Source organism: Lytechinus pictus, chromosome 1 (assembly GCF_037042905.1).
Source record: "Lytechinus pictus isolate F3 Inbred chromosome 1, Lp3.0, whole genome shotgun sequence".
NCBI lineage: Eukaryota > Metazoa > Echinodermata > Echinoidea > Temnopleuroida > Toxopneustidae > Lytechinus > Lytechinus pictus.
This window is the reverse complement of record NC_087245.1, coordinates 14,007,016-14,028,230: the sequence shown is the minus strand read 5'-3', so window position 1 is coordinate 14,028,230 and position 21,215 is coordinate 14,007,016.

Below are 21,215 nucleotides of genomic sequence, written 5' to 3'. Positions count from 1 at the left end.
TGCTAATTTGAAAACTCGGGCTGGTGCAGATGGCCCTCTTTATTGAACGTAGCCCACAGAGACCAGCTTTTATTTTCCATAAGACTTCAAGATAAGGGTATAAACACTTCATAACTGGCCAACAGAGAGGAAGTATATACTCCAAAAGGAATGACAATTCACTCTCTCTTGTTCATTGTCAAAATTTATGACCATCGTAAAGTTTAATTGGCTCCCCTTCAGTGCAGATATGATGAGAGCGTTAATGACAGCAGTCTATACCATTTACATGAAATTCTACAGTGACAGTCAATCCAAGATGTTTCTTAGGTACTTACATGTACAAGTTCATTTCATTATATAGTGCTTTCATACTATCCAATTAAAAAAATACCTTGTATATGATGATGGGGATTTCTAATGAGAAAATCTTGGTCTCGTACTTTGCCAGTGTGAAATTGGCATGCTTGTAATATCACCAAAAGAAAACACATGCCCACAAATAGTGACCATTCCAAACTTGTCATACATTGATTCTAGCAGAATAAAAATAATTTGCAAATCAATTTGAAACAATTTGTATCAATTCTTATTCACAACCAGAAATTATCTTTACCATTTAAAGTCAAAAGTTTGCACATTTTAAACAGATGTCTCAGTCATTTTCTTTTCCACAAATATTCCCAATGTCAGATGAGTGACAGCTTAGGTAAAGTACAAGTGCATTAACCATAGAGCCTAAGGTATCTTCACTGTGAAAACAAAAAAGTTTGGTTTCTTTTTCCTCTTAGGTTTAAAGGTTATTACATCCCTGAACTACTTCAAAATGTTGATGGGTAGTGATGACACATGGATACCAGTATTTGCTGTGAAAAGATATAACTCCATTCCATTTACGACAAAGTCAGTTATTTTATTATCCTACTAGACAGATAAAACTACTGTACACTCTCAGACATCTTCAGATATATTGATTACACTCCCAAGATTCCCAGATTACCTGTACACTCTCTATTAAAAGCCCCTTTCACAATTGGTGGTGCGAGTGTTTACAACCATGGCGATTCTGTGCAACATATTGTGACCAAATGATTGCAAACGATCGTACAAGCAATTGTGAAAGCCCCTTAAGACACCGTTCTCACTATACTTTCTAAAACTAGTTAACTGGAAATCGGTTCAGGAAACCAGATTGGAAGATCGCTTTGCTAGCGTTAAAGGGGAATCCAACCCAAATAAAAACTTACTTTTAGAGGAAAAAGGAAAATTAGACAAGATGATAGGTGAAAGTTTGAACAATATCCGACAAACAATAAGAAAGTTATGAATTTTTAAAACTTTTGAATATTGGTAATCACTATACCTATGGAGATCTCAAATTGACCACAAATGTGATGTCTAGTGATGTAGGGCAAGGACTACTCTTCCATGTACTCCAATACATAAAAGTTCTAGAATGACATTTTATTCACAAATTTTACTTCAAAATATATTTTTCTTTCATGAGGACATAAAACAATATACTACCTAGGCTATATTTAGATTACAGCCCTAGGGGAATGGGTACTTAGAAGAAAACCACAAATCACTGATAATAAAGTACATGGCCTATGGAAAAGTTGTCCTTGCCCATGTCATAATTTACTTACTCAGTTGCCAATTTGAAATCTACATATAGTCTTAAGGATTTCAATTTTAAAACAGCCATACTGTACCTTTCTTATCGCTTGTTCGATTTCTTTCAAACCTTCACCATTCTGTTTTATTCATTTTTCTCCTTTCAAACACAACATAATATGACCAAGGCTGGATTCCCCTTTAACATTTGATCACCCGAAAGTGGTTTTCAAAACTACTTTGCCTATGGTCTTGTTGCTATGGGACCACTAGCAGTGGGGTAACATATTTCGTATGAAATTTGAAATCGCAACGTAGGCATTCCACATACAGTGTGTGGAGAAGCGCACTTGAAATGTGCAAAGATCACTTCCCGTATTCTCACTTTAATACACTAAAAACAAGGCAAAGCGATCTTCAAAACTACATCGCGAGGTGGTTTTCTGAACCGGTTTGGAAGGTCGCTTCTGAGACTGCTTCTTAATCTACCGTTCTCATTACACTTTTAACTAGACACCATTCTCATTATACTTTCTAAAACTAGTTTACTGGAAATCGGTTCAGGAAACTAGTTTGGAAGATCACTTTGCTAGCGTTCCCTTTGATCAGCCGAAAGTGGTTTTCAAAACCACCTCGGATAAATATTGATTTGAATCAATATAGCAAAATCAGACAAGCATAATACTAAAAATTTCATCAAAATGGGATGTAAAATAAAAAAGTTATGACATTTTGAAATTTTGCTTATTTTTTACAAAATAGTTATATGCACAATTTAGTCACGTGCAAATGAGAGAATCGATGATGTCTCTCACTCACTATTTCTTTTGTTTTTTATTGTTTGAATTATACAATATTTCGATTATTACAGATTTGACAATAAGGACAATCTTGACTGAACCATAAAATGTTAAACAATGGTAATTCCACATGTTCAGGGAGAAATAAAACTTTGTTTCACAATAAGGACAAACTTGAATGAACAATAAAATGTTAAACAATGGTAATTCCACATGTTCAGGGAGAAATAAAACTTTGTTTCACAGAACAATGGGGAGGAAATTTGAATATTTCATATTTCATGTAATAAAATACAAAAGAAAAAGTGAGTGAGTGATGTCATCAGTTCCCTCATTTGCATACTAACTGGTATGTGCATACAACTGTTTTGTGATATTAAGCGAAACTTAAAAATGTCATAACTTTCTTATTTTACATCCGATTTTGATGAAATTTTCAGTGTTAGGCCTATGCTTGTTGGATTTTTCTCTTTTTATTCAAATCAACTTTTTGTTAGGGTGGACTTGTCCTTTAAGTGGCCTTGTTGCTATGGGAATGCTCCCAGTGGGGGTGACATTTTTCGCGCGAAATTTGAAACCGCAGCATAGACATTCTACACACAGTGTGTGGAGTAGTGCTCTCAAAATGTGCGAAGATTGCTTCGCGAAGAACGGTTGTGTCCTCACTTACGCTAAAACCAGTTTAACGAGGCAAAGCGATTTTGAAAACTACATCGCAATGTGGTTTTCCGTACTAGTTTGGAAGATCGCTTCCAAGACCGCTTCAACTGTTCTCATTACACGTTAACTTGTTTCCACTAAAGTAGTTTCCAGGAAACTAGTTTTAGGATGGTATTACATTGTAAGTGAAAATGGTGTCCTAGAGGCTGTTCTCACTACGTTCCTAAAACTAGTTTACTGGGAACCGGTTCAGAAAGCCAGTTTGGAAGATCGCTTTGCTAGCGTTCTCACTTGATCACACGAAAGTGGTTTTCAAAATCACTTCACGTAAAGCGCTCTTGTTGCTATGGAAACGCTCTCAGTGGGGTGACACGTTTCGCGCGAAATTCGAAACCGCAGCATAGGCATTCTACACCTGTCGTGTGGAGTAGCGCGATCAAAATGTGCGAAGATCGCTTCCCGAAGAACAGCTGTGTCCTCACTTACGCTAAAACCAGTTTAACGAGGCAAAGCGATCTTGAAAACTACATCGCAAGGTGGTTTTCCAAACTGGTTTGGAAGATCGCTTCCAAGACCGCTTTGACCGTTCTCACTACGCGTTAAACTTGTTTCCACTAAACTAGTTTCCAGTAAACTAGTTTTAGGAAAGTAGTGAGAACAGCCTCCTAGTTTCCACTAAACTAGTTTCGGGTAAACAAAATTTAGGATGGTAGTGAGAACGATGTCTAAGTTTCAAGGATTTAAAATACATCCAGATTGGCAGTGAGTAACAACTAGTAAAATATTAGCTTTAAATTAAACCTTGCAGTTTGAATTCAAAGCTAACAGATTTGAATCTACATGTAGATCTTTTAAGATTTAAAAGTTAAACCTTAGGATTGAAAATAAATCAAATGTTTTGCTGGTCATTATTCGTAGCCAAACTGGATTTATTCTAAATCCTAAAACTGAAGAGTGTACAGGTACAGTATGCACTAATAAAAGATATAAGTGAGAACCTCTTTAATAGGCTCTAGTTCTCATAAAAGCAAATACACTAGACACTGCATATTCATGTGAATAATCAGTTCCGCTGATTTAGACCCTCGTGTCAGAGTTTGGACCTTGATATTCATTGATGAGGTCGTTATGAAGTGATTGGGTTTGAGAGTTCAGTGATGCCCATCTGGATACTATACCTCAATCAGCTAATTAATTAACTGACATCATCACTAGACTATAAACCTGCATTGTGTCAACGCCCGCAAATATGGGCTGAGTAGGTGAAGAGACGATTGTAGAAGTGGTAGCAATCTTCACTCATTTAACAGTAATAAGAAGTGAAAGTTGCGGATGTAGAAAACAAAAATGAAATGTGGTAGTAGTAGTAGCAGTAGTAGTACTACTACTAGTAGTAGTAGTAGTAGTAGTAGTAGTAGTAGTAGTAGTAGTAGTAGTAACAGCAGCAGCAATAGCAGTATTATGAAATTGTTCTATGTAGTGGGGTAATAACAAAGGAATTGGTTTTCATCAAATTTACAAACAGCAATTTAGTACCATACTGAAAATTTTGAAATGAACAAAATATATAAAATGAACTTGAAATAAATTCATTACTATACACCATTTATGTAGGCATATGTCATAAACTGTACAGTTTGTTAAAAGTTCATGTATAATTATACATGTTATGACGTACATGTAATTTCATTTTTAAATGATCTTTAATTCATCTCAATCTTGCTTGGGACAGAAAATTCCCCAACCTGTCCAGCTGGATTAGGAGATTAATTGAACGATGCATTGCGCAGGTTCGTGATTAAGGGTTTGTACCCCCTTCCATTTACTCTAATCGTCCATCATACCACTGGCACCCAACAGATGCCCTTCATAGACTGGTGAATGGTCACATCTCAGCATTAATACGACTGGAGGTGGGTCTCCATTAGCCAAGGTAACCTCATATTGATATCCCAACTACCTTTTCGATTAGCCAATTTCAATATTATTTTCAAGAAACGTTCCTAGGGCATTGTGGCCCAGTGGATTGGTCTCTGGAATTTGAAACAGAGGTGGGTTCCAACCCCAGCCATGGGGTATCTTCCTTCAGCAAGAAATTTATCCACACTGTGCTGCACTCAACCCAGGTGAGGTTAATGGGAAGGAATTATTCCATGAATGCTTTAGCACCTATAATGACGGGTCAGCTACAGCCGGGGTAAAAATATGATGTCAAGAATCAAGTGTAGTAGAGTGCAGCTGTGCAGATATACATGTAAATAGACGTAATATTTCTATTATATCTAATATCCTTTTATATCTAATTTCATACGTTATATCTATCATCCAGAATTCGCTCAATAAAAAAACTAAAAACATTGAGAATCAAGAAATCCCATTCTATCAGCTCAGGTGGGGAATTCTAGCTCGAGCATGTAATGTGAATTTGGACAACGGAGAATGCTCATTTTTGGGCTACATTTGAGTTGCCTGTGGTAATAGATACTAGATAGAATATCCTGAATGAAATTCTGAGTGTCACTTCACATCACTGAATAATTCCCAAATAGCTTGCTATTTTGCCTCCCAAAATCTAAGTTTATTTCGGTTTGTAATCTGAAGAAGAATCCTACAGAATAGCCTGGCAATTGCAAATACATTACAAATGATGTAAAGACTGTTCTGAAGATTTTCCACATCAGAAATAGTACTCCAGCAGGATAATTGGAACCCTTGTGTTGGTGGAGATGAGCCTAGGAAGAATGCCTATAGTGTATGATCTCACAGTGATTTCAGCAGGCCAGTAATGTTTACCATTCTTCTGTCATCTGACAGAAAGCTTTTCTTTCAGTCATTTCAGGTTTACAGTGCCATGCAATATAAGAGCAGCAGGATGCGAACGCTTCATCCCTCAACTAAGATGAAGTCCCACACCATAGTATTCTATTATGCTTTTCACACTGCATTTCCTTAACCCCATACTATCCTTAACCCCGGACTATCCTTAACCCCATACTAATACTATCTTTTTTTCGATTCACACTGTCTTTCTTAACCCTGTACTATTTGCTTAGCCAGGGTTAACGCCTTAACCCCGGGCAATCACACAGCTCATAAATATTGATGATTTTACCATACAGAGCGCGATTAACGTGCAATTTTGACTTCTGTGATTGGCTAATTGCTTTGCCCCACTATTGCTTAGCCCTGTTTCATTTCACACTGCATCTCTTAGCACCGCAAATTGTGGTGCTAGCACCACAATAAGCCGGCTAACCCTGCTTTTTTGCAGGGCCAGATAGTACCGTACTATTTACCGTGCTAGCCCACTTTGCTAAAACGTAGTGTGAAAACAAAGTGGGCTAAGCTTAACCCCGGGAAATTGGTGGGGCTAAGACCCCCCCCCCCCCCTTAGCCCCACCAATTTCCTGGGTTAAGGGAAAGAAGTGCAGTGTGAAAAGCATACAAGTAGGCTATCTAAATTATGTATGCCTTGTAGCCAAGGGTATATAGAGGTTTATATTAGGAACACGGGCTATTTTTAATTTGGGGGATTTATAGGGAATCATTTTTCAATAGACATTTGGGCTATTATTCCTATTTTGCAATTTGTATTTATTTATAAATGACTATTTCCGCAAAAAATGAAATGTTAGCCAAAGAATTTGAAAAAGAAAAGCTTTGTTTTGAGAATAATATTAATATTGAAAATTCCCCCGACTCAATCACAACAGAATTAATTGGGATCAGTGAATTGCAGATTTTAATGTTAACTTATCAAGGTCTGTCAGATGCAGATGATGCTGTTGAAAACACACATTTCTTGAAGTGGAAAAAGTTATTCCAATTTGAATTCAATATTAGGCCTTTGATTTTATAATAAATCAACAGTAGGCTACAGGACCAATACAGTGCTACATACAGGGCCAATGGCGACATGTATACCATTTTGCTGTATCATGTATGTAATTGAGCTGGTGATGGTGATACATTTACCAAGCAACATCATATAAAAGAGCTTTTCAATACGTCAGAACACAACTTTGTGAAGTCTGTGTGGCCCTACACATTCCTTTACATGTAGACTGTGTCTACTACCACTGAACTGCTAACCTCATTAATAACATCATCATGATCAATAACAAGATCAATTTGCAAAGGATAAAACCATGCAAGTAAATTTAGCCGCCTTTAATGCATAGTTGCCTGGGCTGATGTACTGTACTGTACAGTACACACGTGTACCCTTCATGAAACAACAACTGACAATAGTCAGTGGGCCAACACAAATTGGCGTATAAAATCAGCACCCACAATGACATTATAAATGTGAGTGACCCTTCCAACACCTGTGGGGTAAGCACTGCAACAACCCCATCCAATTGTACTCATACATGTACGTATGTACTTAACTTCTTTGATAGATTAAAGTTTCCATTTGGCTTTTCTTTCTTTCTTTCCCTCCCTCCCTCCCTTTTTTCCTTCCTCCCTTTTTTCCTTCCTTCCTTCCTTTCTTTTCTCTCCTTCTGTGTGTATCCAAGAGGCACCAGGAGCAGGTGCCCCTTCCCTTACAAATGTTTTTGTATAGGCCTACATTTATAGATGTACAAGTGAACTTGTAAAACACTGTAATACATTTAGTGTGCGTGTACCTTAAGTTGAATCTATTTCCCCCCCTTTTTTAAATTCAAATAATAAAGCATATTTTGGGATTATATCATCTCGGAAGAAACTGCATACATGCAGATATAGGATACGTGTACATGAAGTACATACATACACCTCTTGAGACCCATTCTCAAGGATACAAACCTTTCTCAAGTCCTGATAATTTCATTTTTGGCATGAAATTCCTCAAAATATTTGCCTACAGCAAACATGGAAAACAGAATGTTTTGAAACTGTGTCAACTTGGAATAGCACAAAAGTTCAGTGACACTGACCTGAATAATAAAGTAAACCCCTACATGTATATTTGATGAATGGATAAAATCTGAGATCATTTATATTTCAATTCCAACTCCAACTCCCTGATTCTATCCTAATTTATGATGCAACTTTCTTTCTTTTTTTTTGCTTTTTACATGTATGTATTCCTACTCCCTCGAGTCCTCGAAAAAATACATATTCATTTTAAATTTTGATCCCCATCCCTGCCCCTCCTACATGTGTATACACAAAATTGTAAAAAAATAAATATCCCCATCCCCCAAAAAAATCAAAGTGATTTTGATTATAAACAAAAAAGAATTTAGCTAAATTTCAAAGTAATTATGCTGGTCATTACAGCAAACACAGAAAGACAGTTACACTTTAATATTAGACATGTTTGTAACTCCAATCCAAAACAAATGCACCTATACCCAACTTTATCAATGGTACTTCAGACCACTGGCGTGCAGATGGGGGGGGGGGGCACTTGGGGGCCATGCCCCCCCCCCCCCAAAAAAAAAAAAGGACAGGAAATGGCAAGGGTGAAACATATCATTTATTGGAATATTATGTCAAAATCTAACACAAGCCTTCATACAAAATGGTAAAAATTTTCACTCACTCGCTTTGGTTGTTCATATACATGTAGCATTTAAGAGAATTTTGCCCCATTCGCCATGTCTAGCACCCTAAAAAAATTTGGCTCATTATACCACTGCTTCAGATAGTCATAAAAATCAGCAGAGATAAAATAAGATCAAGGATATCCCTGAAATCACAGTGTTTGTTTATTACTAATAATCCTTTGTTTTTAACTAAAAACTACATGCTCACCACAAAGAAACATGCATAATAATACTTTAGTCTCAGATACTCAGAAAAATTGTAAAATGTTATCTTTTTTGTTTTAGTTTTTTTATCAATATCTGATAAAGCTTGATAAATTGATTTTATTCATGCATTACATATATGTTCATCCACACTCCACACACATTTTAATTAGAAATATATGCATATGATGTACTCAAATGAGCAAATTGTACTTTATAAACAATACTTTAGATCTATGTGAGTAAACACATATATTTGAAGGATCAACAGTGCAATCTAGATGTGTAAATAAGCCTACGTGTGAGGATTCATGTACAGTGTAATATGTAGGTCTTTATGTATTGTTTTTTTTTAATAAAAGATGATGCAAACGCAAAAAAAATTATTAGTAGACTTTAATAATTTCACTATAAAGCTATTTTTTTTTTCTGTTTGTAAAAAGAGAAGAGACAGAAGTCCTAAAATCATGTCAAATTTATATTTTTATTAATGCATGTGATTATCATCATCATCATGAAATCATGAAGAAACTGGAAAGAAAAAAAATCTGAGCATTTTTCAGCATAACCTTCACACAGCTACAGCTTTGCAAAAGTTTGTAATTTATATCGCACTTCGAGATTTGCGAACAAGATGTTGGTTTATACTTTTTCAATAAATTTCTTAGCCCTTCTGTAGAACTTCCATTATCAACGATTATCTTTCTCATTTTTCTACTTTTACCAGTACTAAAATCATAATACCAAGGTTGAATTGCCCTATAGAACTCTTCACCAGCCATTGTACTGTACACTCGAAAAATGTCAAGATGGCATGCTCAGCATACAAGACAGATATTTCACCAAAAAAAGGCCAGGTTCATGCCCAGTGTATGACCTTAGAGATTTATGTTTTTGATCTCTCAATACCTCTGCCTTCCAATACCAAAAAATGATCAAGAAGGGGGCAATTTCATTCTCTTGCCCCCCTGAGGGAAATCTGAGGCACACATTTGTAGCCCATCGAATCCCCAATTAACACCATGGAAAGCAAATTAAAAGTCTGCAGAGCCCTTGGGTGTGAAATTAACACTGTATGTACGACTCCCCATTCCACTGGAAGCAGTGCAGTTCCTCAGACAGACATTAATAATAAAAAAAAACTAAGATCCTTTCTCGATGCTTTTATACACCAATTCAATCACAAAAAAATACATGCACTTGTTGGGAATAGTATTCTGATCACAAAATACCAGGTGGGTGTTTCATAAAACTGTTCATAAGTTAAATTTTCACCATTAAATGTTCATTGGTGATTATTTAGAGCGAAAGAAAGGTTCACCAACAGCTTTCTGAAACGGCCCCCAGGTATTTTGCAAACTTGTGTAAATTCGAAGTGCTCTTTAATAATATCCCCACAAAAAAGTATGCCTGCAAATTACTTTCAAAATCATGATTACTTCATTGTCAAAGTGGTATTTGCAGAGTTAGATCAAGAAACTTTTTTTTTGTGCAGCAAGAAAATTGGACATCATATGCTGGTGGAGTGCCACTCTGCAGGTTCATTACTATGTACAAGAATTTCTGAATCAGGTAGGTGTGAATGCTCAAAAATAATGATCAGGTATTCTGCACAGGTTCTCCTTTTTTACAGGTATTTATGATTAGGCGCGGGTGTGAAAATACCTAATATTTCCATCATCGAGTGCAACAATACAAAAATTATTGTGCAACTTCTGACAAGAGATTCTGCTGCTTTTACAGCTGCATTTGCATGATGAGCCACCAATTCAATTGCTAAGATCAAGGAGCTTCCTTGCTAAGATTTTGTCTGATGCTGTGCTTTGATTGAATTACAAGCTAGTAAAGGTGTGATCGGGACAGACTACTGTGTCTTCACCAGGGGACAATTTCACAAAATCAACTTAAGCCTAAGTTCATGAACAGTTCATAAAACATACAAAATTTTTATAGAATATTTTTTCTATTAAAAGGATGCCAACAATTTTAACATTTACACTGTATGATGGTCTTGTGAAACCAACCTCTTTTCCCTTGTATATGAAGGAAAGTAGAATCTACGATCATAGTGCACGGGATTTGAATGGAAGTCCACCGCGCATGGTCAGAAAAAACTTGGTTTTCAAGGAAAGTTTGGAAAAGTATTTATTTTGTTATTAAAATATGTAAATAAGGTAGGCCCACCTGTTTCTAAATAAATACTTCAGTTATGTATTTCTGAAAGTTTGATCAATATCACAAATTTGCAACTCTACACGTATACACATCAGCTTACAATTGCAAAAGCTGAACTTTAAATTTCTCTAAAAAGTTTAAGAAAATACCCTATACACTGATTTAATGGTGAAGTATAATTTATTAAATGACATTGTGAGCTACAAGACAGTTTTATTATCATTATTACAGACAAAGTGATAGGATTGATAGAACCACAGAATTTAAAGTTCTAATAATCCAATGCTAAAAAATAATTTTAAAAAATATGACCACAGAATAAGGAAAGGATCATTTATTTTCAACATATTACTGTATAGTACTTACACTTTGAATTATTGTGTTATTAGAAAAATGAAATTGATACATCGGTAGGTTTTTTTTTTTAAACAAGCCATTTAATAGCCATTTTTTTTTTATTTATCTGATGAAAACCAATACATCTGTTCACTGCATGGTAAATCTAAATAAAATAAAAAAATTTGTTCAAGTTATTTTACAAACTACAATAGTCTACTGAATACCAAACTTTAGTACAGCCATCTACTACAAATGTACATCGTACTGTACAATCACTCACAAAACATAATCTGGACGGTCCTGTAAACACAAAGCTTAGCAATCATCCTGGAACATTTTTTACGACTGATTGCATTGACTACAATGTACAATCAATCATGAAAATCAAGTGTAAGATTAATCGCTAACCTTAGTGTTACAAGACTGATTGTATTTTCATAACAAACCATTGTCCACTTTCATCTCCACTGATTTAGCTTTATCATTGAAGCTTTATAGACTTTCAGTAAAAGTAATCAACAGACAAGTGATGCATGAAGATCCAATATTTAATAAATGTTGGGAGTGAAAATTTAAGTACTTTCATTCAGACACTCCCCCTTTTTCCCCTCCAGAGATAATATGACACTTAATATGATATTTTTATCTAATAATGCCATACAAAATATAAACTTGGTAGGATTATTTTCTGTATTTTCCCCCTTTTCCACCGAAGATCGATGGCCTGAACTCTAAATGCTTTCAGTCATGCATCTTTGACTATGATTATGATGTCTGCTATTTTTCACGTTTTGACAGAAGTTAGTTTCTAAAGTAGCAACCACATTTTTGGAATATTCTTTATACTCTGGTTCATTCCCTGCCTCTAATCCCTTAAAAAAAGGAAAACTGAATACATTTTACTTGTCTATCATCAAGATATCAAACCTTTCAGTTCTGTCATCAATACCAGTGAGAAGTCTCCTACCCAATATTTTCTTTTCTAAGTATGTACTGTATTTTATAGGGTTTTTCAGAAGATCATTGCCACATGGCCTATGAAGATTCAAAGGTCTTGCTCATAAAACTTGTTTTATTTTTTTTTCTTTTCCATGTTTTTTTTAAAATACATATTTTATCGACTGTACTTTATTTTCTTTCTTCTGATGGAAGATACATTTACCAATCAATAATATGAAGGGGTAGAGGAAATGGCAGAGGGAAACACTAGCAACAATTTTGGGCAGAAAAGTATTCGAACTTGAGATGGTGGTATTTGACTTAGAAATTTGGAGTGAATGCCTTGAATTCCTTGGAGTAACTCTCATTGAAAGTAGGAAAGTACTCTAGACCTGCAGCAGCTTACCTCTTTGTCAGATTCACCTACACAAAGGTCATACTGAAACTCTAGCAATTATTTTTAAAGGACCATCATAACAAAAGTTCTTACCGCCCTTTCACACGTAAATCTTGAATCATCATTGTAATGATGATTGCAGTTGTCTTTAGAATCATCGGACCTTTCACACAGAAAATTTGTAGCGTAATTTGAGTGAAACTTACATTAACTGGAATTCACGTCCAGTGCAGAATTTGAAATCATGATTGTGTATTGTGATTAGCGTTCATGATTCTAGTTTGGTTTCACACGTGCTAAAAATTCATCATTAGCCTTATTTTTCACTGTGCACAATCATCATTCAAATTACGATTTTTTTCCGTGTGAAAAGGAGGTTAGTTAAACTAAAGTTAATTACAGACAATGCAAGCAATAATTCTTACGGAAATCCTAAATAAAATCAAGGTGAATGGAGATATACATGAAGATCTTCTATGGTCTGACGTACAGGTACACACTGTACGTTTATGAAGCACCCAAAATGTTCAGTAATAATGAAAACTAAAGGCTCTGAAAATTAAATGAGCTGAAAATTGCAAAAACAAAAATACATGTACCCCCGGTACACATGTATACAGATGAGACAAAGATCTGTATAATGGGAGAAAGTCATGCTTACTTTCCTACATGTATGAGCACTTTCTCATGTTCTACCACAATAATTTCAAATTAAAGTACCTCTTTTTTTTAATCTATTAAAGTTTTAAAAAGAGAACAGCTAATCTTAAAAAAGGTCAAGAAAAATCTTTTAAAAACTTTTAAAGATAAATGAAAGTAGTTGCAGTAAACACTGATTTCACGAGAATGTCTGTAAAACCAGGCTTAATTGTCATATCATCGAGGATCTAGATCTGGTACAGTTACATAAACTGAACTTTGTGAAATCTTTAAATCTACGCTGAAAAATGTTCACACTGAAGATCACCAACATAGATAAGCGCACGTCGGACAGTGTATTGTTATTGCTTTGAATGTCGGCCCGACGCTTGACCCGAATCCCGTGCTTATTTGCTAATTTCTCAGCAATTACACAATTTCTTCCAGAATCCTTAAATGGCATAAATATTTTTTATTTATACAAACAGACACTTTGGTGGTCATTTAATTGGATTCTGTATGAACTCATTTTGAAATCGTTACCACAACTGGCATTTATCTTTAAATGTAATGGTACCTTAAAATGGTTCAGACTTCAGAAAATAAAAATTAAACACATACATGTAGTATGGCATGACATCAAGTTGAAAAAAAATTATTACTTATACACGTAGCTATTTCTCCCTCTCTATGTACATCATGTATCTTTATCTCCACTCTGCAAATGTAATCAGAATGCAATGATTTTTAAATAATGTGTATAACTGTATACCAAACTCAGAGAGCCTTGTCTGTGTAAAATCAAAATACTGTATACATGTACATGTAGGCCTCCACGTACTCACTGACAAACAAGGTGGTTTTTTTCATTTATTAAAATGAATTTATCTTCATGTGTATGAGCATATGCATGAAAGGGGATAGATACCAAACTACATGTATTTGCTGGAATACATTTTACCCTTAAAATACAATAAGTACTGTACATTGTATATTGTAAAAATAGCACAAAAAACAAAAATATATGTGAAGGTGTAAAGAAATCCATCTTTGTTTAAGAATTTCAATTTGTTGATATCATATGTGAGCAATTTTCCAACATATTATATTTTTATGGCAAAAAGATTAACTAAATGTCATTTTCTCAGATGATTTAAATTGGATGTTATTGTATTTTTCAGTATATCAATAGACATATAATTTCACACTCGCTCCTGAACGAAAACAAAAATAAAGTCATCAAGTACCATTCAAAATTTCTGCAGTTATTACATGTACATATAATCAGGGGCAGCTGCTTGTTTATGACGTCACAAATCAAGATTCAAAATTTTAATAACTTTCTTAATCTTTGATGGATTGTCCTCAAACCTTCACCAAGTTTTTTACTTATTTTTTATGTTTTTTTTTTCTTAACAAACGTTTCGTCAGGGTGAACTTTCCCTTTAATAGCATTCCTGGATTCGTCTTGTGAAGAGACTAATGGATACCAATGAGGCAGGCCGTGAAAAGTTTTCAATGAAAATAGTGTCTAGTCCTGGAGATCCAGAGCCTTTGTAATTGGCCTGTCATCGCACTTCTGAATTGATTTCAATTGAATATCTGGCTCTTATCTGGGTCTACAGCATATATATTCACAGTACATTAGAAAGGGGACACATGCAGTCGTATTGGTAGAAGGATTACAGTTGAAACGAGGGAAGGTGACGATAGAATGGTGTTCGTTTAGGAATTTAACAAGCATCTACAAGAGAGGACTTCCAATCAGAAACGTGATTTAGAAAGCAATCATACTACTACAGTAGAATCCACTAAAGGCTATTAAATGTATCTGTATATAAATAAATGCACTTGATGACTGGAAAAAATACATGTATATTGTCAATATTCAATTACTGGTACAAGAACATGATCGATGTGCAAACATGTATACTAACAATTGTGTTTCTGCAGCCTACTTGTACTATGTATGTACACGAAGCCCACAGATTTGGCCTACTACAGATTACATGCAACAAGGAACAGAGAAATCTATTCATTTGCATTCAAATCTAGTTAGATAATGGAAAAGTCTTTGTTATTAATTATTATTTCTTCTCTTTTGTGTGTGTATGTGGAGCTTGAGCATCTCTACCATCTGTACATGTAGGTAGTGGTATCATTGCAAATGCATCATCGAGGATTAGAGTATTAGATATTACATGTAGCTATTAAAACCTTACCACAATTATGATAAAAAGGTTGGGCATCTGTCACATATGGAGAAATCTTTCAATGAGCCTTGATTGTGACAGACCAATGGAGAATAGACAAGCTTTACTAATTAGCATGACAACCTCTTTCATGGTTGCCAAGTTGAGAGCTATTGATGAAGGGTGAGTTAAAATGATTTCCTCATATGGGCCTAGATGTATTAAAAGCTAAAGTATGAAACATAAATTTTAAAAAAAAATTAAAATGTAGAAAGTACATACACACAAAGGATAGTCAATGGCCATGTTTCATCAACATAGATTCTCCAACGGCAACTCAACCCAGGTTAGAATAATATGCATTTTCGAATTGCTAGCACAAAAATCCATCAGAGAGATATGATTGAGATTTGGGATTTATGTTTTGTAGTTAACTATTAAAGGAGCACCATCTTTGGGGCTGTTGGACGGTTTTGTACTCGACGCCATCTTCATTACGAAAAATTATCAACGTGATTTCCATGCAGATGTCGATAATCAGCCAGTCATGCGGCACATGTACACATTCATGGTACACATACATGTACAGGTATGCTTCGCTGCTTTTGGCTACATCAGCATTGGTCCAAAGATCTGCTGATGTCACTTCACACAGCAGGAGGAGGCGGAGCCAACCTGCAAAGATCTTTGAACAGTAGCCGAAGCATGCGCGAACTGAGGATCGTCAGGGCTTGGGCATTCTGAACATGGCATCTGCGTACATGACGTTGACCATGATAGGGCAGCTGGCACCATCCACAGTGCGTACATATGTCAAACAGCCCCCTCTGAATCCGGGGACCATGCACGTCCACCTTAGTTTAAAGTGATCAACAGTGGCTCCACCTTTCAAAATGCTATACTAGGGCATTTCATGTACATGTATGTATTCAAGTTCTAGAATTTATATCAATACTTTAAAAATTGTTTGAGCCCAACCATAGTTTGAACCAAGGAGTTAACTCCTAGGTTTGAACTAAAATGTCTTTGAAAACCATGCTCCTTTGGTGTATGTATGTATGTCGATTGAACACAGCCAAAGCGAGAATAGAGTGAGCACAGATCACCAGCAAAAGACAGAGTAAGAGGGGGTTGTGGGTGAGGGTGTGTGGGGACTGTGGGTGTGTGTGTGTGAGTGTGTGTGTATGAATATAGAGAAGAGTGTAGACAGACAATGACAGATTAAACAGCTGCGCTGTCACACATGTTACAATAATGATGCTACAGGGGATGACCAGCTGGTTATCTTTTGTTCCAGGAGTCAAGCTGGTCTATTACTCAATGATCTGTATAAAGTGCGTGGTGTAATTGATCCTATTCGATAATCTACTGAAGTTCATCATCTGACCATTCAGCCCTTTTCACCCTACGGCTTCCATTAAAATCATATTCTATTTAACTTCAAAATTGTTTGAAAATAATAAATGACATTTTTTGTAGTAATTTGTCAATTTAATAGTGAAAATGAATTATTATCATAGTACATGTAGGCCTATACTGTAGCCTATATTATTTCTTAAAACTTGATATGGAATTTAATTAGAACAGCTAGAATAATATGAATTTACATTTAAATCAGCATACTTTTTCCTACAGTACAAGCATACTCTTATTTCCAATGAACTTTAAGACAGTTTTACATACGTAGGCCTATATAAAAATTCTTTAAAGTTAAAGTATTTGATTATAAATACATTATACTACAGGCCAATGTGCATTTTTTAACCCTTATTTCAAAAAGAGGAAATATTCAAAGCATGAAAACAGTCAATTACTTCCTTTGAGGATGCGCCTTGTCATAGATGATTGAAAATTTCGTCCAAGCAAAAACTAGTCTCAGTCTCAGACTCTCCATATTTCACTAGTCAGCAATTCCATATCCTCTTGTCAAGGCTTTGTAGGCCTGTTACATGTATAATGAAAAGCCAAATTCTATTCTGCACATTTTCACAGAAAAAAATAGCAAAACGGATAAAATGGGCAAAAAAAAGTGTTATGATTGTTGGATTTTCTCTTTTTGTTAAAATCACCTTTTTTGGGGGGTGGACTTGTCATTTAATACTGATGATTCTTTAAAAGCTAAGAATTTGTGATTAGCTGAGATCACATTCATCAAGGGAAAAGTCAACCCCATTCCCTGAAGGCTTCATGGCTACATCAGGCTGATCTTTGATTCATCCAGAGGTCTTTGCATTTTTCACCATTTCCAGTAAAAGATTTAAAAAGAAAACTAATATAACATTTCATACATTGTACATAAAATATCATACTGATAATCTCCAAACATGGTAGACTCTATCTGAGCCTTCTCAACTTTTTGACAAATATTTTACAATACCTACCCTGTAGTATGTACAATGTAATGGACAATAAACCCATGTTTCATGTTTAATGGACATCATTTGATTTGTTTTTCTTCTCCCAGTTGCTAGTTGTGTGCCAGAATTAATGGAAAAAAGTAACCAAGACATCCAAGACATGGTATGAGAATAAACGTAAAAACGAATAGAGAAAGGAAATTTATTTCTGGCTTTCATAGGGACCTGTGTGAATGGTTCATGTTCTAATCCTTTGTGGGTCGCACCTTAAAAAATCACAACAATAGCCGAGAGAAAGAAGTACAAAAAATATTCCACATTCTTCAACAATTTGTATTCACCTGCTATATAAATGTATGAGGTGAGGAATAGTATAATGCTCAATCTGAAAAAAAAATGGTTTGCATATAAAAGGTACCGGTAAGCAGCTCTAGAATACCTGTACATTCTCTTATTGATATTTTCTACTATTCTGCAATAAATTAGCATTAATTTGAAATCACAATTAAATGACATTTAAAATGAACAAACATGCATGTACATGTACATTGTAGTACATTATGAGGGAAAACAGATTTTACAAAAAATAAGATACAGTATTTCGAAATTTAAAACAATTCATGTTGATGTTTTGATACTCCTGCCAAACTGTACTACTAACAATGTAAACAATAATCACAGATCTAGATCTATTTATCTTTATTAAAGCTGCCATACATGTACGTGTGATTTACACACAAAACCTATAAGAAATTTAATATGGATGTACACTGTACACGTACATGTACATACACAGTATCCATTTATCAGAGTTTAAGTGAATGTATGGTTCGTATTAAACTCCTTGCTCTCTAAGAGCACTGGCGTCATCGTCCTGACAGTAGGGTCACTCTGATCACATGGTTAATTATGTTTACCCTTTCTGGCTACAGTGGACATGGTGAATGGTTTGGAGGCCATCAATAAATGACCATGTCCAACCTCTTTTTGTTTGCAATGACTCATCCCTAAATGTATGTACCTTCACTAACCCAGTGACTACTGAAATCAGTGATTCCATAGACCTAGTACAAGGACCATCCGCTCCCAAAGGGTAATGGGTTAAAGAGCATACTGAAGAGGAAGAATGATACATTATGGGTGAATGGCCATTTTGGGCAATACCAAAACTATTGCTTGTTTTATTTGATCTGACATGGTCTAATGGCATTCTGACCATCCCATCACATGGGGAAAATGACTACACAGTGATGGGTCATGGCAGAATGCCTTTCTGTTAATAATTACTGAGTAATTACCCTTTTCACCAGACTAATTCTACATGTATACTGTACATACATGAAAATGAATAAGTTTTGATCTGTAATGTACAGATGAGCACTTTGTAATAATTTTACTACATTTCTGAAATTGATTTCACATTGTGTGAATGAATGCTGCCACAAAGTTCAAGTAAAGCATGGCAAGGTCCATTGGGATCAAACAATTTCATTCTTACACAAGATTTTAAGGTTAAAGTTAAACATACATGTAGATGTAAATAGTTGATAGTTTGCAACAAGACCTACATGTACAAAGACAGGAGTACCACCATTCCAGCTAGCACTAGTAGCAATTAAACAGCATGTTTTGTCAGGGGTTGCTAAAGCTACTTGGTCCTGTATACTATTCCTTGGACATCAAATTTCCATGGCAAGATATTATGTGTTTCACCCTGTTTAGCCTGAGCTATACTGACATTGTATAACCAGGGCAGATCTCAGTCATTAATCTGTATTGTGACAAATATCAGCAAGCGCATCAAGCACAATGAACAATTCATCCACAAAATTGTAAAATTCTTTTAAAGTTATTCAATTTTTTTTAAATTCTTCTACTGTTCCAATTTTTTCCATCAATTTGATATACCATAATATGAAATGATTTTGAAGCAGTACTTTATGGATTACAACTAGAAAAAGAATTTTCATCGAATTCGTATGAAATCATAATTTTGAGCAATTTTGAGATTATACATGAACTCAAGAAATGTTGCGTAACGATATATGATTTCGACCTGAAAAGTTGCAGGCCTTATACTGGAAAATGGCACAAGCTTTTCATTTTATAATGTAGATCCAATGCAAAAAATGTAGAAAGAAGTCATATTGTTGTGATCAAACATGTACATGTACATGTATCACTTTAAACCCAGATCTAAACTTTAATACCTTTGTCAACCTAAATATTTTTAAGATGTTTTTAATTGTATTTTGATAAAAATATTTTTTTTCAATGAATTATATTATTATTATATATTACTCGTTCGATTAGCCCAAAGTAAAACTGCCAAATATTAGAAGTGTCTGATATTTGGCAATTTTACTCTGGGCCAATTGAACAAGTTCTATGTTACTTGTTTTATCACAAATAAAAGTTAGATGATATATTCTGAGGTTTCATGAATTGATACACCTTAACACTCTCAATCAGGGTGATATATGTTGTTCAGAAAGCCCTTATTTTGAATTATAGGCCTATCTTATTTTGGATAGCCCCTACTCACAAGCCTAACTTCTCTCAAAAAGCAACAACCATTCATATTTTTTATTTTAACTCCTGTCAGTGATCCATGTACATTTTATTTGGCTACCATATACATGTAGTGCCTCATGATGGTATTGAATTATGACATTTTCATCACAATGCTAAAAAAACATCTTGGTTTGAGCAGTATTGTTGTTTTGTATGAGTGTAGAAGACAACCAACAACATAGTTCAATCCAAGGGCTTATATACATTTTTAGCAGAATTTCCTAATTTTTCAATAATTCAATACCATTTGGTGAATTGAAGATTTGTTTAGTGTCCTCTCATGTAGGCCTACTGTAAACTCATAATTGCATATCTCTGTGCATCAGTGTTTGGGGGTTTGTGGAAATTAAACTTTGAGAATGGAAAGTGTCTTACTAGTATTAAAGCAGGTCCTCTGCTAGACTAAAAAATACGTAGATACACATTTCATTTTTCAGGATGTACCAGGTATTTCACAATCACTTTTCCATACAACTGAAAGTGAATTGTAATTATGAATAATGGAAAAGTGAATTGTAATCAGTAATCAATAGTGTACAAATCTGGAAAAATAAAATAAATTCAATTAAGTACATGGTATACATGAATTATCACTATCAGGATTATAATGGGGGAAAATGGTCAGACTCTGTAGCATCAATTACTCTGCTGAGCTGAAGGACTGATGCCATAGCGTTCAGCCAATCATTAGTATATATTCTTTGCACCCAATACCACATGAAAAATGAACTTGTTTAAAAAAAATTAATATGCCTATCTCCCTGCAAGGGAATGCATGGTAGGCATTGGTGAGCACACAATACCAG